This window comes from Salvelinus namaycush, chromosome 4, assembly GCF_016432855.1.
Source record: "Salvelinus namaycush isolate Seneca chromosome 4, SaNama_1.0, whole genome shotgun sequence".
Taxonomy (NCBI): Eukaryota; Metazoa; Chordata; class Actinopteri; order Salmoniformes; family Salmonidae; genus Salvelinus; species Salvelinus namaycush.
Genome location: NC_052310.1, coordinates 50,067,991 through 50,094,533, shown reverse-complemented (window position 1 = coordinate 50,094,533; position 26,543 = coordinate 50,067,991). Strand labels below are relative to the sequence as shown.

At 41.5% G+C, this 26,543-nt stretch overlaps 1 pseudogene; it reads left to right on the top strand.

The window, feature by feature from the left end:
- Window positions 1–1,037: 1,037 nt before the first annotated feature.
- On the top strand, window positions 1,038–24,514 carry LOC120045912 (annotated as a pseudogene).
- Window positions 24,515–26,543: the final 2,029 nt, after the last annotated feature.

Below are 26,543 nucleotides of genomic sequence, written 5' to 3'. Positions count from 1 at the left end.
GTTTTCGCTGAAGTTGAGTGCATAGAAACCAAATAAAACAGACTGGACCATCATCAGCTTTTAATGCTTTTGCTTAAGTCTCTCTTTTCCCTATATTGGTGCATGTCCATTTTGAAGCACACTTGCATTCCATTCTGGATTTTTAATAAAGAGATGTTCAAGTCCAAGCTCTCGATGGGCCACTCAAGAGACTTGTCTCGAAGCCACTCCTGCGCTGTTTTGGCTGTGTGCTTAGGGTCATTGTCCTGTTGGAAGGTGAACTTTTGCCCCAGTCTGAAGTCCTGAGTGCTCTGGAGAAGGTTTTCATCAAGGATCTCTCTGTACTTTGCTCCGTTCATCTTTTCCCTCGATCCTGACTATTCTCCCAGTCCCTGCCTCTGAAAAACTGGGCGGCCAGCTTTAGGAAGAGTCTTGGTGGTTCCAAACTTCTACCATGTAAGAATGATCAAGGCCACTGTATGTTTGGGAACCTTCAATGCTGCAGAATTTTTTTCTGACCCTTACCCAGATCTGTGAACACAATCCTGTCTCGGAGCTCTACGGCCAATTCCTTTGACCTGATGGCTTGGTTTTATCTCTGATATACACTGTCAACTGTGGAACCTTAAATAGACAGGTGTGTGCCTATCCAAATTATGTCCAATCAATTGAATTTACCACAGGTGGACTCCAATAAAGTTGTGATGATCAATGGAAACCAGATGCATCTGAGCTCAATTTAGAGTCTCATAGCAATAAGGTATCTGTTCTTTTATTTGTAATACATTTGCAAAAATGTCAAAACATCTGTTTTTGTTTTGTCGTTATGGGACATTGTGTGTAGATTGATGAGGATAACAATTAATTTAATACATTTTAGAATAGGGCTGTAACGTAACAAAATGTGGAAAAAGTGAAGGGGTCTGAATACTTTCCGAATGCTCTGTACTTCTCATAAGCTTCACGTTTTTCCTTTCTCCCTGCTTGTCCATTCCACGTTTTTGATGATAGAGCTCCCTCTTGTGTGCCATACCTCATATGAACAGTTCAAAGTGCTAATGCAGTGCTACAGAAGGTGAGCCTCCCCCAGTTCTTCTCTCACTGTGACTACCCTCAGTGGAACAGCTCTGTGAGTCAGAGCCGAAACTCAAAACAGAGCACCACGCCTCCATATGAAGTGTGACCGTAAAGGGACACATGTTATGGAGAGAAGGATATAGCACAATCATTCCTCATTCTAAAGATGGAAATTATTATGGATATGGATCAGACCAGAGACTGTGGGTTGCTCTCTTCCTCTTCACGGAAATCTTCCTGCTTCCATATTTGCAGTTATTTTTCCCAAGTCCATTATTTCCTCCTCTCTTCTCCTCCTCAGGTTCTCTTTATGCCAGTTCCCATTTATCCTGTCAACAATGGTGAAGAGAGCCATCATCCAGAGGGACTCAGAATAGCAGATGATCAGCATGGCCAGAGTGAGACACACAGCATATTGTCTTCTGTCAACTTTCCTTTATAATCGACACCGCTGACTCTGAGCTGTGCATAAACTGAGATAACCTGCTTTCATATTTTTAAAAAATGCAGTATGTGTTTTTCCAGCAAAGCCTGGTGAACAAGGTCTCCCGCAGGCAAAGAGTGGACATGAACCTGCTGTTCCTCAACATCAAGGTACGACGGGCCCAGCTACTCAACGACTCACTGGATGAGGTAAGACCTAACACACCAAGCCTGGGTGGCCCAAGCGTTGGGACTGGTCGAGACATTGTTGAGACACTGTCCTCTGTAAAAAAAAAAAAAAAAAATCCCACTCAGTATGCTCTTCTTTATGAAGTTGTCTGGTCCCATGAGCACTATAACTGTCTGACAGCTTATTCAGCACTCTGCCTTCTAACGGTGATACATAACACTAAAGCACAGAGCCATTAGTGGGCCCATTTCTTCCCCCCTAAAGCCCATCTGGTCTTTTGCTCTAGAAAGTATTCTGTCACTGTCACGCCCTGACCTTAGAGATCCATTTTATGTCTCTATTTTGGTTTGGTCAGGGCGTGAGTATTCTATGTTATTCTATGTTCTATGTTTCTATGTTCTATGTTTTCTGTGTTCTATGTTGTGTATTTCTTTGTGTTTGGCCGGGTGTGGTTCTCAATCAGAGGCAGCTGTCTATCGTTGTCTCTGATTGAGAACCATACTTAGGTAGCCTTTTTTTCCACCTGTCTTTGTGGGAAGTTAACTTTGTTTGATGGCACATAGCCTTAAGCTTCACGGTTTGTTTTGGTATTGTTTATTGTTTTGTTGGCGACATCTACTATTAAAAGTATGTACGCTCACCACGCTGCACCTTGGTCCTCATCTTTCAACGGCCGTGACAGTCACCATGGCTTGATTTGAAAAACCTGCCTGGCTGTAAAATGCAGGGTTTGTGTCACTCCTCCTCCCCTCCTCTCCAACCCTCTGTCGCCCTGTCCAGCTGAGCAGGAAGAAAGTGGACCTAAAGAAAAAGCTCAAGGTGACCTTCATAGGAGAGGCAGGGCTCGACATGGGAGGCCTCACCAAGGATGGTTCCTGCTGCTGCTTCAACAGATTATTCACACTGAGTATGGTGAGACATAGTCAGGGGGGTAAAGAGGACCTCTTGGATGCACATTTGCTGTTTTAAAGATAATTACCACATTTTGTCATTCATGGGTCAGAGAGAACATTTTACAGTTGTAAAGCTAGTTTCCTGCTGTTATACAAGTTTGTCATGGGGCTGTGAGACAAATTGCAGTTTCTTATTTCTTGCAAATATTCACATTTTGCCATGGCTAATCAAAATTTACATAGAATCCATATATTTCTTAAAACCCATGCAAGATTTTTCAAACATTTCTCTCTTTCATTTTAGATACTGTATGCAATGCAATGGGAAGTAAATCAGCTTTAATTGAAATCTCAGCAGAATTCGAATACTAGCCATTAAGCCACACTCACACTGCCAATAAAAACACAATAACTGTGAGTGTGCTTGTTGCTTTTGGAGGCACGGAGTCGCTCTTTCTCCTTCACTCACAGTCCTCCAAGCTGTGTTACTCTTTTCATAGATAGATTTTCAGAATTGCGGGCTGCTTGCCTAGACTTAATGAAAACTGTGGCCCGCTCATTAAAACTGCTTTTTTTGTGCCAGAAAGTTCATGTCAGCTTTTCATAGCCGAGCTGTGAAAGGCACAATAATGCTTCATGTTTGAAGGTCAGTGTTTTCGTCTGGTTAAGGAATGCTGCTGAATGCTCCTGGGAATGTTTTCAGTCTACTTTTAGAAAACTACTATATAAAATATTATCAGAGTAGTCATTGAATAGACGTTTGTGTTACATTAGGCCTATAGAGGGGTTTTCCCAGTCGCATTTATGCCCTTTCACTGGATGAAATATTTATTAAAAAAAAAAATTCAGGCATGTTCACCTACTTGAAGGATTCCTGTTGTCATTGGTTCAGCAGCTGGAAGTGTGACAACTACTCTTGAGTTTCAATTGGTCGGGACTGTGTCCTTTCATTCCCAACCTAGGAATTACTGTGTCAACGTTTTCAGATATACAGCAATCTGCACCACACACACACACAACAGATGAGGCAGTGCTTGAAAACCACACTGGAGAAACAGATACCTTAATGTATTTTTGATGCTATAAATCTGTCTAACCATAGGACTTATGTAAACCACTTTTGCGAGACATGAACAATAACAGAATCTTCATGATATAATGTCAAGCATGATATTTCCTGCGATTAATAAGTAAGAGATACAAAAAAGTAAAATTTCAAACCACTGAACATAACATTCCTAACCCTCCGACAATAAAGCTGATCTGGACTGCTGCTCTGTCTGCATATTAGGAAGGCAGTGGCCACATAATCATTATATTGACCCAATCGTTCACATGTAATGGCATTGTAAGCCAACGTTATCTGACATAACTTTCCTAGGGTTGGTTGTCCTCTAGGCTTGGGCGGTATCCAGATTGTCATACCTTCATACCAACCTTGTGCCATATCAAGATATATTCGGTAATACCAGAACTGAACACAAGGGGCACTATTTTAAAACCCTACTGAGCCTTTGTAATCCTAAGGTTAGCAATATTATGTAAACAAGTACATCTAAAATCCCATAGAAAATGCTAACTAAATGCTAACGAGCGCATTGCGAACATTTTATACAGTCTCTGACCTAAACTATTTGCAAGACAAACATCCAAGCTCATAAAGTTATACAAGTAACTCAAAAATGCTACTCACAGTTTGCTTCACGCACAAAACAAATATTAGACAGCATAGGCCCCCAGATCCCCAGATCCTCAAAAAGTTCTACAGCTGCACCATCGAGAGCATCCTGACCGGTTGCATCACCGCCTAGTATGGCAACTGCTCAGCATCCGACTGTAAGGCGCTACCGGGGGTAGTGCGTACAGCCCAGAACATCACTGGGGCCAAGCTTCCTGCCATCCAGGACCTATATACTAGGTGGTGTGTCACGGATCCCTCCGAAACTTTCATCACACACACCTGTCCCCTATTCCCACTGATTAGTACTTGTATATATGTGCCCTTTGGTTTCCATTGGGGGTTGATTATTGTTACAATGTCCGTTGGTGCGTGTGCGTACCTGTGCTGTGTGTTTTGGGCTTTCTTGCACTTGTGAATTACGCAGATGATTACAGGTCTCATTCCATGTGCTAATCATTGTGCTCGTGTGTTATTTATTTGAGGTACTCCTCGCTCTTTTGTTTGGGGTTCAACCCTGTGTTTTGTTACGTGTTTGTTTGGTCTTCGTCCCCGTTCCTTTACACGGCACGCCGTAATTGGGTGTAATAAAAAAAAAAATTATGCATTCCTGCGCCTGTCTCCCGAATCATTCATACCAACATGACACCGTGTCAGAGGAAGGTCCCAAAAATGATCAAAGACTCCAGTCACCCAAGTCAGACTGGTCTCTCTGCTACCGCATGGTAAGTGGTATCGGAGCGCCAAGTCTAGGTCCAAAAGGCACCGTAACAGCTTCTACCCACAAGCCATAAGACTGCTGAACAATTAATCCCCCTTTGTTTTTACACTGCTGCTACTTGCTGTTTATTATCTATGCATAGTCACTTTACCCCTTCCTACAATGAATGAATGAAACATTTATTTGTGTCAAATCGCCAATTGGCAACCCATCACTTATGGGATTAATTGACACAAACAAACAATACAATAATTCACTGTGGTAATTCAGTGATAATTCTTCTTCCGGTGTTATCTGCAGTGAGCATCGCATAAAGAGTGAAAAAATGTAAGGTAAAAATCAACACATAATAGTAAATAAGGTTATCCAAACAATAATTATATCCATAGAGCAGTAAAAACAATATACATACATATACACATACATACACACTGTATATATACATACATACATACATACATACATACATACATACATACATACATACATACATACATACACTACTGTTCAAAAGTTTGGGGACACTTAGAAATGTCCATGTTTATGAAAGAAAAGCACTTTTTTTGTCAAATAAAAAATCATCAAATTGATCAGAAATACAGTGTAGACATTGTTAACGTTATAAATGACTATTGTAGCTGGAAACGGCAATTTTTTTAGGGAATATCTACATAAGCGTAGAGGCCCATTATCAGCAACTATCTCTCCAGTGTTCCAATGGCATGTTGTGTTAGCTAATCCAAGTTTATCATTTTAAAAGTCTAATTGCTCATTAAAAAACCCATTTGCAATTATGTTAGCACAGCTGAAAACTGTTGTTCTGATTAAAGAAGCAATACAACTGGCTTTTAGACTAGTTGAGTATCTGGAGCATCAGCATTTGTGGGTTCGATTACAGGCTCAAAATGGCCAGAAACAAAGACCTTTCTTCTGAAACTCGTCAGTCTATTCTTGTTCTGAGAAATGAAGGCTATTCCATGTGAGAAATTGCCAAGAAACTGAAGATCTGGTACAACACTCTGTACTACTCCCTTCACAGAACAGAGCAAACTGGCTCTAGCCAGAATAGAAAGAGAAGTGGGAGGCCCCAATGTACAACTGAGCAAGAGGACAAGTACATTAGAGTGTCTAGTTAGAGAAACAGACGCCTCACTAGTCCTCAACTGGCAGCTTCATTAAATAGTACAAAACACCAGTCTCAGCGTCAACAGTGAAATGGCGACTCCGGGATGCTGGCCTTCTAGGCAGAGTTGCAAAGAAAAAGCCATAACTCAGACTGGCCAATAAAAAGAAAAGATTAAGATGGGCAAAACAACACAGACACAGGACAGAGGAACTCTGCCTGGAAGGCCAGCATCCCGGAGTCGCCTCTTCACTGTTGACATTGAGACTGATGTTTTGTACTATTTAATGAAGCTGCCATTGTCACTGAGTGATTAGAAAACCAAATGCACAACTACAGAGCATTTAGCAACTTTTACAGAGTTAACTTAATAGTTATAAGATACACTACACTGCCAAAAGTATGTGGACACCTTAATTAAGGTCAGGGCTCTGTGCAGGCCAGTCAAGTTTTTCCACACCGATCTAAACAAACCATTTCTGTATGGACCTCGCTTTGTGCACGGGGGCATTGTCATGATGAAACAGGAACGGGCCTTCCCCAAACTGTTGCCATAAAGTTGGAAGCACAGAATTGTCTAGAATGTCATCGTATGCTGTATCGTTAATATTTCCCTTCACTGAAACTAAGGGGCCTAGCCTGAACCATGAAAAACAGCCCCAGACCATTATTCCTCCTCCACCAAACTTTACAATTGGCACTATGCATTGGGGCAGGTAGCGTTCTCCTGGCATCTGCCAAACCCAGATTTGTCCTGTCGGACTGTCAGATGGTGAAGCGTGATTCATCACTTCAGAGAACGCGTTTCCACTGCTCCAGAGTGAGCTTTACACCACTCCAGCCGACGCTTGGCATCGCGCATGGTAACATTAGGCTTGTGTGAGGCTACTCGGCCATGGAAACCTATTTCATGAAGCTCCCGACAAACAGTTATTGTGCTGAAGTTGCTTCCAGAGGCAGTTTGGAACTTGGTAGTGTGTATTGCAACCTAAGACAGACGATTTTTACACGCTGCAGCACTCGGCGGTCCCGTTCTGTGAGCTGTGTGGCCTACCACTTCGTGGCTGAGCTGTTGTTGCTCCTAGACGTTTCCACTTCACAATAACAGCACTTACAGGTGACCGGGGCAGTGCTAGCAGGGCAGAAATTTGACCAACTGACTTGTTGGAAAGGTGGCATCCTGTGACGGTACCACCTTGAAAGTCACTAAGCTCTTCAGTAAGGCCATTCTACTGCCAATGTGTGTCTATGGAGATTGCATGGCTGTGTGCCCGATGATTTTATACACCTGTCAACAAGGGGTGTGGCTGAAATAGCTGAATCCACTCATTTAAAGGGGTGTCCACATACTTTATATCAATTTAGTGTATCTTGCTGGCAAACATTTAGTTGTGAATTACATAATGTAACTAGATCACCTGGCGCGTGCTGCACAACAGTGAGTGACTCACAAGGCTATGTTCTTTCCTCGTTGTGTGCTTGTAAACACATACCATGTGACTGGGGACTACTGGTAATCTTCATAATGAAAAATGATGTGACAGGTGAAATGAAATACGATCTTCTTTATCTCCTAATGTATTGCACAAGTTCACTGCTGGTATTTACTTAAAAAGTAGATACAAATATTCAAATTTATTACAAAACTTCAAATAAATAGTTTCAGCGGTATTGACTGTATTGAAAAAGCATCCTGTGGCTATTTCCAAATAACCCGGTACACGGTATACCAACCAAGCCTTTTGTCCTCACTTGACCCACTGTACATTCCTATTTATCTACGAGCTAGATTCTATCTAGGTTAAGTCCATTAAGCTGACTCTTGTATTTTAGTTAACATAACATATTTAGGTAACATATACTTACATTGTAAACAACCTGTAGATAGTCCTTTGTCTGTAAAGCCTTTCCTGGAGTACTCATGACTTACAAACTTTGACCTCATATAACAATACATTAATTTATAGGGTTGTCCTCTCGACTTGATCTACCTGTCTACCTGGTTGCACTGCCTGAAGAAGACTTACTGTCGATACAAAAAATGTAATCCATGGGTGTGGATTTAGTGCTGTTAGGACTGATCACGAGTAACCGCAGCGCCAACACAGAAACCACTGTGCTGCGATTGGTCGGCCCGGTGTGCGTCTGCATTCTAGTGGGATGTCACAATCAATCAATCAAATGTATTTTATAAAGCCCTTTTTAAAATCAGCAGTTTTCACAAAGTGCGTTAGAGATGCCTAGCCTAAAAACCCAAACAACAAGCAATGCAGATGCAGAAGCACAGTTGCTAGAAAAAACTCCCTAGGAAGGCTGGAACATAGGAAAAAACCTAGAGAGGAACCAGGCGTCGAGGGGGGGGGGGGGGGGGGGGGGCAGTCCTTTTCTTGTTGTACGTGGTGGAAATTTAAAAGGATAGTGTAAGATTTTGTCACTTAAGCCCCTTTTACTTGCCCAGAGTCAGATTAACTCACGGATACCATTTTTATGTCTCTGCTTGCAATTTGAATGAAGTTGAAGGTAGTTTTGCGAGCCATTGCTAACTGGCATTAGCACAATGACTGGAAGGCTATGGGAACAGCTCCTATAGACTTCCAGTCATTGCTCTAACACTAGTTAGCAACTTCTTTCAAACTGCACGCAGAGACATAAAAATGGTATCCATGAGTTCATCTGACTCTGGGGAAGTAGGAAATATTAACTTTCACCTCAGTAGTTGAAATCATATCAAACATTTTGAGTGAGTTGACCTCTCAGCCCTCTGAATAGCATTCTGTCAACATCTTGTCCAGTTTATAGTGTTTTCTTTAGTGCAGCATCTCTGTTCATTAACTGCCATAGGGTGTCATTTAATTAAAGTCAATTACATGAGTGTGTTTTCAAGAGATGGCAATAGAAAGTGGTAAGTAAATAGAGTGAACACGTTTTCCCTTATGTGTGTTTCAAGGGAGTGATGTATTACTACATTGGGAAGTTGATCATATCCAGTTAATTCCTACCTACAGGTGAGCTGGGGCTTGTCAAAGCTCTGTGTTACGTTACAGTTACGTTTTGCACAGTGCAGAGACTGTGCACGCAGCATGCCGTTCTTACTTTGTGCATGTTGCTTGGAATTTGTACACGTTTCAATAGTGTTGTGCTGAAATTGAGCCTGCTTTCTAACGCACTGTATCTCAGTGCTTGAGGCGTCACTACAGACACCCTGGTTCAAATCCAGGCTGTATCACAACCGGCCATGATTGGGAGTCCCATAGGGCGACGCACAATTGGCCCAGCGTCGTCCGGGTTTGGCCGGTGTAGGCCGTCATTGTAAATAAGAATTTGTTCTTAACTGACTTGCCTAGTTAAATAAAGGTTAAATATATATATATTTTTTAAATCACTTCCAATGAGATGGATAGAGACACGTTGCAAAATGAGACTACAGGGACAGGGAGAGATTCAGAGGAGAGCTATTTGGACAGAGAGAGAAAGTGAGAGGGAGAGAAATATAGAGACAGTTGAAGGCAGCCGGTTGTCCTGGCATTACCTCTCTGATTGCCCTGGGGTCAAATACGCAATGTCAAGAAGTCAGTCTGTCAGCTCCTGTACTGATATAGCTTGGCACGCTACTGTACCACTCTCTCAAAGCACATGATACAGCACATGTATGTGTAATACAGTATGTTCCCTATAGCCTACTATTATGTCTTTGCCCTCAAACTCCCCGAAAGAAACACGTGTGAAGCTCCTTCCCTTTGTGTTGCCTAACATTGTAAAGTGAGAATCTTATTCTTATGTAAGGCCAAGAATCAACCATGGAAATAATCAATGACATTGAGTTTTGTAGTAGGTGGTGGTGCATTCCCTTCGCTACAGAAACCCTGTTTAATTTCCAATGGTCTTTAAATGTGTGTAAGTGTGCATGTGTTCGTTAGAGCATTGTGTGTGTCTGAGCAGTTTGCATGCATGTGTGTGTAACAGTATAGCTTCCGTCCCTATCCTCACCCCAACCTGGGCTCGAACCAGGGACCCTCTGCACACATCGACAACAGCCACCCTGCTAACTAGCTAGCCATTTCACATCGGTTACATGTGCTTATGTGTTTGTACTCTTGAATCAAGGCACCCACTCTACCTGCAGTTACACATTATAAAGGGATCTGTGTGCTATTCCTATGAAATACAACCAAAGTGGCTCCCTCATATGGAGACCATATGGAGACTAGACAGCTGGGAACATTTTCTGTCTGTGTGCGTGCAAGGTTGCATGCGTTACTGCTTGTGTTTGTGTGCATGCGTGAGTGTGTGTGTGCGTGCCTGTGTGTGTGCGTGCCTGTGTGTGTGTGTGTAGGTGATGGAGAATTAATGGACTAAATGTTCTGTGCACCTGCTGGGTTTTGTAGGAAAGGAGCGGTGGCTGACGTAGACCGAACACACACAGTAACACAATATAGTAATTTGCTCTGTCCTGGTGTAGTTCAGAAACACTGTGCAGAAACACAGCCTCTGTGTGTTTACTGGGCATTAGCCCAAACATTCACAGTTGTATGGTACCGTACGTTATGTTCAAATTTCCTGTGCTATTGTGTTGCACTAATATATTAATTGTCACTGAGTGATGTGTAGTGATTTCATATTGTCTGGGCATTGTTAGATGGCTCAGGATAATAGATTTTTGACATAAGACACTGGTCCTGCTTTGGTAAAAACCGATCACCTAAAATGGTCTAAACTGTCTGTGAATCAGTGTATTGTCCTTAACTCTGTGCGTCAGCTCATGAGTCTCGCTGTGTACAACAGCATTTGTCTGGACATCCACTTCCCTCCATACTGCTACAACAAGCTCTTGACTCCACACATCGTGCCATGTGACCAGAATACTCCTGTCGGCATGGCAACCACTACACTGGGCGACCTGATTCAGGTTATGCCAGTTCGTCTTCTATGATTGCTTCATCTCAAGCACAGCATTTAGAATAATACACTTTCTCTGAGGATAGGCATCCTCATTAGAATAGGTAAATTAGCCTGCAGACCAGTGTGGGTTTTAGGGGGTTAAAGTGAGGATCACAATACCCCAGTTAACCAGCAGGGGGACCAACCGTTCAGCTTTCTGTCTTTACTCCCAAACGTTTTCCTCTGGACTGGATCCAACCTCTGAAACTCCTCTGAATAAATGAAATGTTCATTCAATCTGTCCAATGTGAAACAACTCTCAGGTCACCATTGCGGACATTGTTTTTTTTGGTATAAGAGTTTGGTTTTAATTTTTAAATTGTGCCAGATTCCTGCCTCTTTTTTTAATTTATATTTTGGCTTTGTTCACAGTTACATAAGAGTGGGGCATTCCCCTATCTGTCCTAAAAAAACCTTTTTTAATAACACTGTGGCTTCAATGAAGCGGGGTGGCGGGCCTGGCATACTCTAAGTGCCACAGTAATTCTGCACTGGCTCCCTTGGGGTGTGACAGACAGGCACAGCCATGACACTGTAAGACCGATCAGAAATCGTGCACTCACCTTATGTAATTAATTTGCAGTTGGGCTGAATAAGAAGACAGTTAAAAGTTGTTTGCAGTACAGTCCCATCTGAAAATTCAATTGTGTTGAATGGTTGAATGGTTTTCTAAATACACATTTCTCCAGACACTGATGATTAGCTTTCAAATAGAAGCTTGGTAACATAATGTGCACATTCATGCAGGCAAAAATAGTAATAAATCACCCGTGTGCAGTCCGTTGACAGTAAGTAATAAAAGTGACATACAGTATTTTCCATTTCAGGACCTAGCACATGGGCTTGGAGAGCTGCTCAGCTATGAGGGCAATGTGGAGGAAGACTTCTATCTGACCTTCCAGGTTATTTTTTTACTTCAGTTTCTTTAGTAAATATTTTCTTAACTCTATTTCTTGAACTGCATTGTTGTTTAATAGGCGTCCCGCCAACGGGACACCAGTCGACAACATCCGGTGAAATTGGAGGGCGCGCAATTCAAATAAATAATCGTAATATTAAACATTCATGAACATACAAGAATCTTATATAATTTAAAAGCTTAAATTCTTGTTAATCTAACTACATTGTCTGATTTACAATAGGCTTTACAGCGAAATCATACCATGCGATTGTTTGAAGACGGCGCCCCACATCAATATATTTTTCAACCAGCACAGGCTTCATAAAATAACAAATAGCGATTAAATAAATTACTTACTTTTGAAAATCTTCCTCTGCTTGCAATCCCAAGGGTCCCAGCTACAACATGATTGATCGTTTTGTTAGATAAAATCCTTCTTTATATCCCAAAAAGTCTGTTAAGTTTGCGCCATCGATTTAAGTAATCCACTCGTTCAGCATGTAGACAAAGGAGTCCAAAAAGCTACCGCTAAACTTTGTTCAAACAAGTCAAACTATGTTTCCATTTAATCCTCAGGTATCCTAAAATGTAAATAAACTATAATATTTCATAAGGAAATAAGTATGTTCAATAAAATCTGATTCTAACATGAATTGACTCACGAGGTTGAATACCCATCTAATCAAAATACATTAGTGTTTTATTTCCCATTAATAAATAATTACAACTAAATACATTTTAATCCCACTTTGTAATAACAAAATGTGGAAAAAGTCAAGGGGTGTGAATGCTTTCCGAAGTCTGAAGTTCTGAACTCTTACCTGGGCGAGGCCTTGATTTTCATCATTGGATGGGATGTGAACCTTAATCTCAGTATTGGAACAACAATAACTAATCAACTGACTGTGAATATGTCATTATTGTGATTTTAGACAGCCTGGGAGTGTCTTTATTTACATTTCTATGCCTTGCATTAGTAAGGTAAGAATGTATGAGGTCAAATTCAGTCAGCACTCTTTTATCAATCTATCTTCATCACCACTTATCATGAGTTAAGTTGTCACACCTCTGAACTTTTATGGTACTGAGATAAAGATCTCTGTAATGTGCATTTTGGCCTCTGAGTCAAGGCCCAAGGTTTCACGGTCTTTCACCATTTTACTGGGTGAAGTGTCTTTCACTCTTACTGAGGCAGAGGAACAGTGTACTCACTGAACCTTATTCAGTTCACACACACCATCATCCATTACCCCTCTAAACAACAGCTTCTATATGCTATATCCTTCACTCACCAGCTGAGTTAAACTCCAGAGCAAATACATTATCTATACCCCTGGTTACTGATTACAGTAGGCTATTTTTAAGCCCACATGTTTACCATAAGTGAATGTTGCCCATTAACTAATATAAGCTTTGGCCTTTCACAGGAAATCCACTCTCTTTTTTTAAAGATAATGAGTGTGTCATTGTATCTAGGTTTTTCAAGAGGAGCTTGGCGTAGTCAAGTCCTATAACCTGAAACCTGGAGGTGACAAGATCCTAGTCAACAAACAGAACAGAAAGGGTAAGTAGGCCTATGCTGTAGGCCAAACTATGAGAGGTAGACATACAGGGGCCACAGGATGTGCTTTGTTTTGTTCCATCCCATCTCTAACACAGCTTATTCAACGAATCAAATGGTCATGGTTGTCAATTTAAAACATATTACAATGAAATCAAGCTTTGAACCTCCAGGACTACAGTTCTGTTCGAAAAACAGAGACGTGCCATTCACTTTAATCTAATTCCCCTTAGTGTGTCTTTTTCTGTTCCACAGGTTATGTCACAAGGCTCCTCTTTGTGTTTGAGTATATGTCTCCTCTATTTGTGGGCGTGAGTGGTTTATAAAATTATTTTCATTCTCTGCAGAATATGTTCAGCTGTACACTGATTTCCTACTGAATAAGTCAATTTACAAGCAGTTTGCAGCCTTCTATCATGGCTTCCATAGTGTGTGTGCATCAGACGCTATGATGGTGAGTCAGGACTTCTCTCTGTGTTCTGTGGGGGGTGGGGTAATAGTCAGCTCAGCTCTCAGGTTCTTGGAGGTCTTTCAGATTGTAAAGTACAATAAGAGATATTCACGTCACTGTGGTCAGAAAACATCCAGATGAACATTCTGATACAGGTTTATAACTTGAACATTCTGATACAGGTTTATAACTTGAACATTCTGATACAGGTTTATAACTTGAACATTCTGATACAGGTTTATAACTTGAACATTCTGATACAGGTTTATAACTTGAACATTCTGATACAGGTTTATAACTTGAACATTCTGATACAGGTTTATAACTTGAACATTCTGATACAGGTTTATAACTTGAACATTCTGATACAGGTTTATAACTTGAACATTCTGATACAGGTCTATAACTTGAACATTCTGATACAGGTCTTTAACTTGAACATTCTGATACAGGTTTATAACTTGAACAATCTGAAACAGGTTTCAGTCTACTTAAACTAATAACACACAGTTATACGTTGTCATGTCTTTATTGAACACACCGTGTAAACATTCACAGTGCAGGGTGGGGAAAGTATGTGAACCCTTGGATTTAACTGGTTGACCCTCCATTGGCAGTAATAACCTCAACCAAACGTTTTCTGTAGTTGCGGATCAGACCTGCACAACGGTCAGGAATTTTGGATCATTCCTCTTTACAAAACTGTTTTAGTTCAGCAATATTCTTGGGATGTCTGGTGTGAACTGCTCTCGAGGTCATGCCACAACATCTCAATCGGGTTCAGGACTCTGACTGGGCCACTCCAGAAGGCATATTTTCTTCTGTTGAAGCCATTCTGTTGTTGAGTTACTTCTGTGTTTTGGGTCGTCGTCCTGTTGCATCACCCAACTTCTGCTGAGCTTCAATTGACGGACAGATAGCCTAACATTCTCCTGCAAAATGTCTTGATGAACTTGGGAATTAATTTTTCCGTCGATGATAGCAAGCTGTCCAGACCCTGAGACAGCAAAGCAGCCCCAAACCATGATGCTCCCTCCACCATACTTTACAGTTGGGATGAGGTTTTGATGTTGGTGTGCTGTGCCTTTTTTTCTCCACACATAGTGTTGTGTGTTCCTTCCAAACAACTCAACTATAGTTTCATCTGTCAACTGAATATTTTACCAGTAGCACTGTGGAACATCCAAATGCACTTTGGCAAACTTTAGACGTTCAGGAATGTTTTTTTTGGACAGCAGTGGCTTCTTCCATGGTGTCCTCCCATGAACATTATTCTTGTTTAGTGTTTTACGTATTGTAAACTCGTCAACAGAGATGTTAGCCTGCTCCAGAGATTTCTGTAAAGTCTTTAGCTGATACTAGGATACTAGGATTCTTCTTAACCTCATTGAGCATTCTGCAATGTGCCCTTGCAGTCATCTTTGCAGGACGGCCACTCCTAGGGAGAGTAGCACCAGCGCTGAACTTTCTCCATTTATAGACAATTTGTCTTACCGTGGACTGATGAGCATCAAGGCTTTTAGAGATACTTTTGTAACCCTTTCCAGCTTTATGCAAGTCAACAATTCTTAATCTTAGGTCTTCTGAGATCTCTTTTGTTTGAGGAATTGTTCACATCAAGCAATGCTTCTTGTGAATAGCAAACTCAAATTTTGTGCATGTTTTTAATAGGGCAAGGCAGCTCTAACCAACATCTCCAATCTCGTCTCATTGATTGGACTCCAGGTTAGCTGACTCCTGACTCTAATTAGCTTTTGGAGAAGTCATTAGCCTAGGGGTTCACAAACTTTTTCCAACCTACACTGTGAATGTTTAAATGATGTATTCAATATAGACAAGAAAAATACAATAATTTGTGTGTTATTAGTTTAAGCACACTATGTTTGTCTATTGTTGTGACTTAGATGAAGATCAGATCAACTTTATAGATCAATTTATGCAGAAATCCAGGTAATTCCAAAGGGTTCACATACTTTTTATTGCCACTGTATATGTTTTGCATAAGATATAGGCAATACAGTGACGTCAGCACCCGTATCTACTAAAAAATATACTGCAAAGATGTTAACCATCATGTTCACAAATATTCCAACCGATTTCATATGTACACCAGCTGAGATTGGATGTAAGAGGGGGTCTGTTAGTTTACCTTTAAAGCATCCAGCAAACTCTGCTGCTGAGCCAGAGAGAGCTTCTTACATTTCTACACCAGCATTGTGTCGTTGGGGCTGTTTTCTTGATTCCATTTTCCTTTAGACCGACCCTGCTTCTCCTGGCCACTTCTCATGAAATCACATTTTCTTTTCCAACAGTCTTGTTGCCAGTGACCAGAAATCCCGAAATTACGACATACACCAGGTTTCTCTTCTACTGAACGAATAATGTTGTTGGTTTCACTCGGAAACTGCACAACTCTGATACCCTCATCTCGTGGATGCTTAAAAGTTTTTGACCATTCATGCAACAGTTTTGGAGGTGCTGATTTATGTGTGATTACTGTCACTAGAAGTTTATCTTTACTATCTTTTACAGCCTGTTTTCTGGTTGGCCTAAGACATCGTTCGTCGCTGCTGTCCAAATCTGTTGATTCAAAGCCAGGCAATGCTGACCAGATGCTTGAAACCTGATCTGCCTTGCACAACTCAGTGTGAGGATAGACAGAGGGAACAGAGAGGCCACAGGTGGGGGTCACGTCTGACTTTTTCACCCATGTCTCCTCCTCTACTTTTAAATGGTTCTTTATATCACTAGACAGTGAATTTAACATCTGTGTCACGCTCACATCCGGAAGAGCTGATCCACCCTTTTCCAGAGTGGTTTTCTCACTTAACAATGGCATTACATTAACTTCTCTAGGGTAGGGGGCAGCATTCGGAATTTTGGATGAAATGCATGCCCAAATTAAACTTCCTGCTTCTCGGGCCCAGAAGATATGATATGCATATAACTGGTAGATTTGGATAGAAAACACTCTAAAGTTTCCAAAACTGTTAAAATAGTGTCTGTGAGTATAACAGAACTGATTTGTCAGGCAAAAACCTGAGAAAAATCCATTCAGGAAGTTTTTTTTTGTTTGTTGGTTTTGTAGTTTTCTATTTAATGCCATTACAGTATCCATTGACTTAGGACTTGCAGTTTCTATGCCTTCCACTAGATGTCAACAGTCTTCAGAAATTGTTTCAGTCTTGTATTCTGGAAAATGAAGAAGTAAGAGCAGTCTGAATGAGTGGACCCTGCCGTGTCACAGAGCTTTTTCTTGCGCTCGACCGAGAGAGTGCGTTTCTTGTTTACCTTTTAAATTGACAACGTTATTGTCAGGTTGAAATATTATCGATTATTTAGACTAAAAACAACCTGAGGATTGAATATAAACATCGTTTGTCATGTTTCTATGAACTTTACAGATACAATTTGGATTTTTTTGTCTTCCTGTTTTGACTGCGTTTGAGCCTGTGGATTACTGAAGAAAACGCGCGAAAAAAACTGTGATTTTTGGGTATAAAGAGACTTTATCGAACAAAAGGAACATTTATTGAGTAAATTAATGTCTGCTGAGTGCAACCATATGAAGATCATCAAAGGTAACGGATTAATTTCTCTATTTCTAAATTGTGTAACTGTTCTACCTGGCTGGCTACTGTTTGTAATGATTTGTCTAGTGGGCTATGTTCTCAAATAATGTAAGGTATGCTTTCGCCGTAAAGCATTTTTAAAATTTGACACTGTGGTTGGATTCACAAGAAGTTAATCTTTAAACCTATGTAAAATATGTTTTGTTTTCTGAATTTTTATAATGAATATTTCTGTATTTGAATTTGGCGCCCAGCAGTTTCACTGGCTGTTGAAGAGGTGGGACGCTACCGTCTCACGTGCCCAAGAGAGGTTTTAACGTCAATAGTTGTATAATATATATCTCTATGTTTATATATTTATTTAACCCCCCCCCCCCCACAAAAAAAAATATAACCCCTTTTGAGGACTCAAACCTCTTCTAGAACACATTGTTTCTGTAGGGCCTGGTTATCCATAAAAACTTGTGTTCACTTCAAGGCTTGTTGAATGCTTACAAGGTTAACATTTACCACATGTGTAAAAATTGCTACTCAACTAGCAACTCACTTCTATACAACAAGGTTTCACAAAAACAGAGGCCTTAAACTTTTTAATAGAAGCCTCGAACCCCTATAATAGAGAAAGGACTTGAACCTTTTAATAGAGAACCAAGGACTTGAACCTTATACATCACAGATACGTATCACTCATTGCATCCACTATTTTAACCTGATTTGGTTATTTAAAATTATATTGGTCTAAGACTCACCCAGCAACTATGCCATCAATCAGGAGATTAAGAGTTGACTCCCCAAAGTGGGTTGCGCACAGCCTTCTCTCTTTCCTCTGGATCAACACACAGTTGATACGTTTTTCTTGTTGTTATTCAGACCAATTCATCCAGGTCACGGCACCAAGTGTTAGCAGTTGATGTTATTCTTCCTAAACACAAACCCCAAAGCAAATCAAGGGGAGAAAAATGTATTTATTTGAAAAGGACAAATCATAGATATTATGCTGGGAGGTAGATTTTCAGTCACCCCTGTCCTCAGCTCTTCTCCCCAGAACAAAGAAACAGGATGACATTTATAACCCCCCACCCTAGCCTGGGGTTGAGCAATCAGAAGTCATTGCAGTACAACTGGGCCAATGGCCAAATAACAAGTATCCTGCTCCAGACTCAATGTACAGAACGTAGCACACGTAGCTCTGAGTTCAGGACTAACATTCCACAGATTCTAAACAGCTGTTGAACTGAGAAGCAACTACAGCTCTGACAATTCCCTATTGACCATTAGTACTCAATTTAGTTTTTAGTACTCTTGTCCTCTCATCCTCTGCGTTGTGTATTTATCTTCAAAATATTCTTAGAAACTGGATTAGCAAAACAGACAAAAAGTTATGGATATCCCATGTCTGTTTAAAGCTTGCATTGGACACAGGGCATGTAACCAATGTTGCTCTCCGGAAGCAAAAGTAGGAGGCGAAAAGGGACCTTTAGGACATAGTCATTACTTTTGGGGCGAAGGCTGCATTTGGATGCAACGACCGCTTAGAGTCATGCAGGGCGAACTGAGTACAGGAAGGGTGTACAGATAACGGACAACCCCAACACATTTCGTGGAGGCCAAAGCCCTGAGCAGGGAGGTTTTGTAGGAGAGGATCTTCAGATCCACTGACTCCAGAGGCTCAAAGGGGGCCGTACACCGTGTCTCCAAAACCAGAGCCAAGTCCCAAGTGGGCGCAATTAGTTGGTTAACTTCTTATGGCTGCATCCCGCTACCGGGATTGATATGACAACAGCCAGTGAAAGTGCAGGGCGCCAAATTCAAACAACATAAATCTCATAATTAAAATTCCTCAAACATACATGTGTCTTATATCATTTTAAAGGTAATCTTGTTGTTAATCCCACCAAAGTGTCCGATTTCAAATATGCTTTTCAGCGAAAGCACTACAAACGATTATGTTAGGTCACCACCAAACCACAATAAGCACAGCCATTTTTCCAGCGAAAGATAGCAGTCAGAAAAAGCAGAAATAGAGATAAAATTAATCACTAACCTTTGATTATCTTCATTCGATGACACTCATAGGACTTCATGTTACACAATACATGCATGTTTTGTTCGACAAAGTTCATATTTATAACAAAAAATCTGAGTTTACATTGGCGCGTTACATTCACTATTTCCAAAAACATCAAGTGATTTTGCATAGCCACATCGTTTCAACAGAAATACTCATCATAAATGTAGATCATAATACAAGTTATACACATGGAATTATAGATATACCTCTCCTTAATGCAACCGCTGTGTCAGATTTCATGCAATAATCTGAGACGGAGCTCAGAACAATAGCCAAATTAGCCGCCATGTTGGGGTCAACAGAAACCAGAAAATACATGATAAATGTTTCCTTACCTTTGATGAACTTCATCAGAATGCAGTCCTAGGAATCCCAGGTCCACAATAAATGCTTGATTTGTTCGATAATGTCCGTTATTTATGTCCAATTAGCTACTTTGGTTAGCGCCTTTGGTAAACAATTCCAAAGTCACAAAGCGCGTCCACTATAACGTTACGAAATATCCAAAAGTTCCGTAACAGTCAGTAGAAACATGTCAAACGATGTACTGAATCAATCTTTAGTATGGTGTTAACATACATCTTGAATAACGTTCCAACCGGGGAATTAGATTGACTTCAGAATAGCGGTGGAACGGAGGTCCTCCTCATGTGAACGCGCATGTGAAAGCATGGTCAGCTTGTGGCAGACCTGACTAATTCCTGTCTCCTTAGGCCCCCCTTCACATTAGAGTCATCAGACAAAGTTCTATTGACTGTTGACATCTAGTGGAAGCCGTAGGAAGTGAAAACTCATCAATATCTCGCTGTAATTTCAATGAGAGCTTCTGCCACCTCAGAAAAAATTCAAACAGGAAGTGGAACTTCTCAGGTTTTTCCCTGCCATATGAGTTATGTTATACTCACAGACATAATTCAAACAGTTTTAGAAACTTCAGGGTGTTTTCTATCCAATACGAATAATAATATGCATATATTAGCAACTTGGACTGACCGGAAGATATTTCCTTCCTCAAAACAGGCACTGAGGCCTTGCAACAGTTGTCGTGATGACGCTGCAGAAGTGTGGGGTTTGCATAACAAATTGCAGCCTGTAACCTGACGTCACTGTTCGCATGATCCAGGGCGACACTGCACTTGCGAGCCATTGGTTGGCTCAGACAGCGCGACTCCCGTGAAGTGCCATCTGAAGGGGCGTGACGCCACCATGTGGATTGGGAGAGATTGGTTCTTCCATTTCCACCACACTCTTCATCGAACTCACGTTCGGGAGACAACACTTAGCACCCGTGAACACTGGAACTCGGTTGAAAAAACTATAAGGTTTGCCTAAAGTGACTAAACTTGTCACACTCACCCTCGGGAGATTGATATACTGCTTGAACCCTTTGAACACCGTGGAACACGTGGTACCGGAGGGGGCAGCATTAAATTAAACATAGACACATTTCCAACATACGTTGTGCTTCCATGAGACTGTATAGCCTGCATGAAGCCCAGCCCCTTTACGGGCTGCACGCAAACCCCATTTCCCTCACACCCTCCAACTCCAGCAACTGAAAATAGGAATGGGGTAGCCATAACGCTTGGGGAAACTTAGTAAGTTTCACTTGCCGCAAGTTAAGCATGCTAGCCTATGTTAGCCAGGAGGATTTTTAGCATAAGCTAGGCTAGATAGCCTCTTTGACCGCAGCACAGTCCGTTTAGAATAACCAATTGACTTAGCGCTACGTATACTAAAAAAGATAATTAACCCATCAACTCCATGTGGGGAGGGAGGTATAGCTAGTAGTAGGTAGCTCACCTCGGCGAGTTAGCCAACCTGACAAGCACACTATCCAGTGCTCATTTTGCTAGCCCGGTATCGAAAGTCCACCTAGGACCAGATCACTGAGGTGGGACTGGACCCTTCATCAACAAGTCTGGGAAGAGAGGCAAGCAGTGCTTGAGCAAAGCAGACACAGGCGGTGGGGGCCTCCCGTAACCGGCTAGAGATCGCCAGACAAAACATTTGTCCAATACATCTCCGCTTTTTGCGCCTCAGTCCCAGTAGAGGTACTGGCATCTGGGAAAGGAAAGTCACCATCAGTAATTACAAGCTTCCTCAAGAATGCTACAGGAGTTTGTACGCAGTACGTGGCAATGCAACGGATTGTTTTGAGCGAGGACCCCCTGAGCTTGCTCCAAGACGAGACAAACTACACATGCTGTAGATCGTACAGCGGCTCCGACGCTCGTCGGATGTGTCAGGGCTTGCAAACTATTACAGACTACAAAGAGAAGCACAGCCGAGAGCTTCCCGGAGACACCAGCCTACCAGACGAGCTAAATAACTTATATTCATGCTTCGAGGCAAGTAACACTGAAACATGCATGAGAGCATCATCTATTCCGGACAACTGTGTGATCACGCTCTCCGCAGCCGATGTGAGTAAGACCTTTAAACAGGTCAACATTCACAAGGCCGCAGGGCCAGACGGATTACCAGGACATGTACTCCGAGCATGCACTGACCAACTGGAAAGTGTCTTCACTGACATGTTCACTGTCTGAGTCTGTAATACCAACATGTTTCAAGCAGACCACCATAGTCCCTGTGCCCAAGAACACAAAGGTAAACTGTCTAAATGACTACTGACCCGTAGCACTCACGTCTGTAGCCATGATATGCTTTGAAAGGCTGGTCAGCGCTCACATCAACACCATTATCCCAGAAACCCTAGACCCACTCCAATTTGCATACCGTCCCAACAGATCCACAGATGATGCAATCTCTATTGCACTCCACACTGCCCTTTCACACGTGGACAAAAGGAACACCCTATGTGAGAATGCTATTCATTGACTACAGCTCAGCGTTCAACACCATAGTGCCCTCAAAGCTCATCACTAAGCTTAGGACCCTGGGACTAAACACCTCCCTCTGTAACTGGATCCTGGACTTCCTGAAGGGCCACCCCCAGGTGGTAAGGGTAGGTAACAAAACATCCGCCACGCTGATTCTCAACACGGGGGCCCCTCAGGGGTGCGTGCTCAGTCCCCTCCTGTACTCCCTGTTCAGTCATTCCAGGCACGACGCCAACACCATCATTAAGTTTGCCGATGACACAACAGTGGTAGGTCTGATCACCGACAACAATGCGACAGCCTATAGGGAGGAGGTCAGAGATCTGACCGTGTGGTGCAAGTACAACAACCTCTCCCTCAACGTGATCAAGACAAAGGAGATGATTGTGGACTACAGGAAAAGGAGGACCGAGCACTCTCCCATTCTCATCGACGGGGCTGCAGTGGAGCAGGTTGAGAGCTGCAAGTTCCTTGGCGTCCACATTTCCAACAAACTAACATGGTCAAAGCACACCAAGACAGTCGTGAATGGGGCACAACAAAACCTATTCCCCCTCAGGGGACTGAAAAGATTTGGCATGGGTCCTCAGATCCTCAAAAGGTTTTACAGCTGCACCATTGAGAGCATCCTGACGGGTTGCATCACCGCCTGGTATGGCAACTGCTCAGCCTCTGACCGCAAGGCACTACACAGGGTTGTGCCTACAGCCCAGTACATCACCAGGGCCAAGCTTCCTGCCATCCAGGAGCTCTATACCAGGCGGTGTCAGAGGAAGGCCTTAAAAATTGTCAAAGACTCCAGCCACCCTAGTCATAGACTGTTCTCTCTGCTACCGCACGGCAAGCGGTGCCGGAGCGCCAAGTCTAGGTCCAAGAGGCTTCTAAACAGCTTCTACCCCCAAGCCATAAGACTCCTGAACATCTTATCAAATCAAATACCCAGACTATTTGCATTGCCCCCCCCTTCTATGCTGCTGCTACTCTCTGTTATTATCTATGCATAGTCACTTTAATAACTCTACCTACATGTACATATTACCTGAATTACCTCAACACCAATGCAACCCTGCACATTGACACATTGATATACAGGTACCCCCTGTATATAGCCCCACTATTGTTATTTACTGCTGCTCTTTATTTATTTGTTATTCTTATCTCTTACTTTTTTTAGGTATTTTCTTAAAACTGCATTGTTGGTTAAGGGCTTGCAAGTAAGCATTTCACTGTAAGGTCTATACCTGTTGTATTCGGCGCATGTGACAAATACAATTAGATTTGATTTTAGTATCTTTAAGAGAAACGCTTTAACTGCGTGACTGGAGGCATGATTCATCCCCGAACCCAGCTTCGCTATCATCTTCTCGGTTGTTTTCTTAGCCATCTTACTCATTGCACCAGCAAATTAAAGAATAACTAATTGTTTGATCTCATAAGATTAATTTATGAGAACAAGTACAACCTTCAGCACACAACATCCATGGGGTGAGCACAGTCTACCACTATGGGACAGTTTAGTTGGCATAACGTAAGACACTCGTTTTCCAATTTCTTTTTTAGTAGCATGCATTGTTCCTCTTCACCCTGAATAGCGGAATAATTGAATGAATGAATCCGAGCCTCAACCTTATCACAAGTGGAAGGCGGGGCTTCAGCAAGACACTGATTTTATTGGCCTAGTAGATCCTTCAACTGTCACGAGAGTGCGACTCACAATAGTATGTTCTACCAAAGTTGACTGAGTGAAAGGGAGCGGCTATTATATGTCAATTTAATTCACTAGTTGACTGCAAATGCTATATGTTGAGCATCATACAGTATTGCTACAGTATTGTATAGTTTGAGTAGACAAATAGTGGTGTCACTCTCTAATCTGTTATAATGCAGCCTGCTTAGTGCTATGGCAACAGAAGGGCCCTTAAAGTAATTTGAGAGCTCATTGCTGACATGTTATCTTTGTCTTTTTCAGGTTACCCATATCACACACCTGCTTCAACCAGATCTGCCTCCCAGCTTATAAAAGTAGGGCGGAACTGAAGCAGAAGTTAACCATCGCCATCTCCAACGCAGAGGGCTTTGGCTTAGAGTGACTCAGTCTGCAGCTATGAGATTCACAGTAAGATGAGAGTTGGTGATTTTTCAAACTTCTCAAATGTGCTTCAATGGATTCAGATATATTTTTGTGAGGTCACAATGTGTATTTTCTTTGCTTGATTTGTAATACACTGTTACATAAGTATTCAAAACTAAGGCTTTGCTGGTTAAAGAATGTTACTTTTGTCATGAGATATAGATTGTCTTGTGAGGTCCTGGATATATATTTAACATTGCTATCTATTTCTAGGCACAGCAGAATTATAGCTCTTTCACTGGATTGGTAATAATAGAACATGTGAGCAGCTGTTTCTATGGTAGCAGTGGGACCATGACTGTGTCAGGTTGTATGTTGGAATCTTTATCTCTGACTATTAACTTCTAGTTCCTCCCAAACCCGGATCCGGGAGCACCCCCACCAGTAAAAAAGCTGACTAGCATAGCCTAGCATAGCGTCACAAGTAAATACTAGCATCTAAATATCATTAAATCACAAGTCCAAGACACCAGATGAAAGATACACATCTTGTGAATCTAGCCACCATTTCTGATTTTTAAAATGTTTTACAGGGAAGACACAATATGTAAATCTATTAGCTAACCACGTTAGCAAAAGACACAATTTTTCTTACTCCACCATTTTTTCACTCCATCAGTAGCTATCACCAATTCGACCAAATAAAGATATAAATAGCCACTAACCAAGAAAAAACTTCATCAGATGACAGTCTGATAACATATTTATTGTATAGCATATGTTTTGTTAGAAAAATGTGCATATTTCAGGTATAAATCATAGTTTACCATTGCAGCCACCATCACAACTCGACTAGAATAACTACAGAGAGCAACGTGTATTACCTAATTACTCATCATAAAACATTTCTTAAAAATACACAGCGTACAGCAATTGAAAGACACAGATCTTGTGAATCCAGACAATATTTCAGATTTTCTAAGTGTTTTACAGCGAAAACACAATATATCGTTATATTAGCATACCACATGTGCAAACATTACCCCAGCATTGATTCAAGGCAAAAAGAGCGATAACGTTATCACCACCAAAATATATTAATTTTTTCACTAACCTTCTCAGAATTCTTCAGATGACAGTCCTGTAACATCATATTACACAATACATATAGAGTTTGTTCGAAAATGTGCATATTTAGCGGCACAAATCGTGCTTATAAAATGAAAATAGTTTCCAACTACTCAAGCAATCTGTCCGGCGCCATCTTGGAAAGACACCTATTTTTATCGAAAACTATTCATAAACTTGACTAAAAAAATACAGGTTGGACAGCAATTGAAAGACAAATTAGTTCTTAATGCAATCGCTGAATTACATTTTTAAAATTAACCTTACTGCGCAATACAGGGTGCGCTAAAGCGAAGCTACCCAAAAATTAATGGCGGCTTATGCATTTAACATTTTTCAACAGAACAACGATTTATCAGCATAAATAGTTCTTACTATTAGCTGAGCTTCCATCAGAATCTTGGGCAAGGTGTCCTTTCTCCAGAACCATCGTCTTTTGGTCGAAAGATGTCCTCTTGTCCTGTCGAAATGGCCACTAACGTTCGGCATGTACCGGAAAAGTGTCCAACTCTTGAAAGTGCGTCACAAAGAAATGCCAGAAAATCGCAATAAACTGATATAAATTGCTATAAGTCGGTTTAAATTAACTACCTTATGATGTCTTTAACACCTATAACGAATAAAAACATGACCGGGGATATAGAACTGGCTAAACCAAAGCTTGGAAGGAGGCCAGTCCGACGTCCATTCTGCGTCGAGCGCACCGTTGAAAAGAAAGGTACTTCCGCTCCAGGGTCTAATATAAGGTCCCAGATTGCGCAATCGACTCCATTCAAATTGTTACCATTTACTGACATCTAGAGGAAGGCGTATGCAGTGTTTGTAGCCCCACAGCGTTCACAGGGACTTATAAACTGACCTGGGAACAGAGGCCGAGATTTCTGAAATCTCACTCCCTGGCAGGAAAAGTGCTGCAGAAT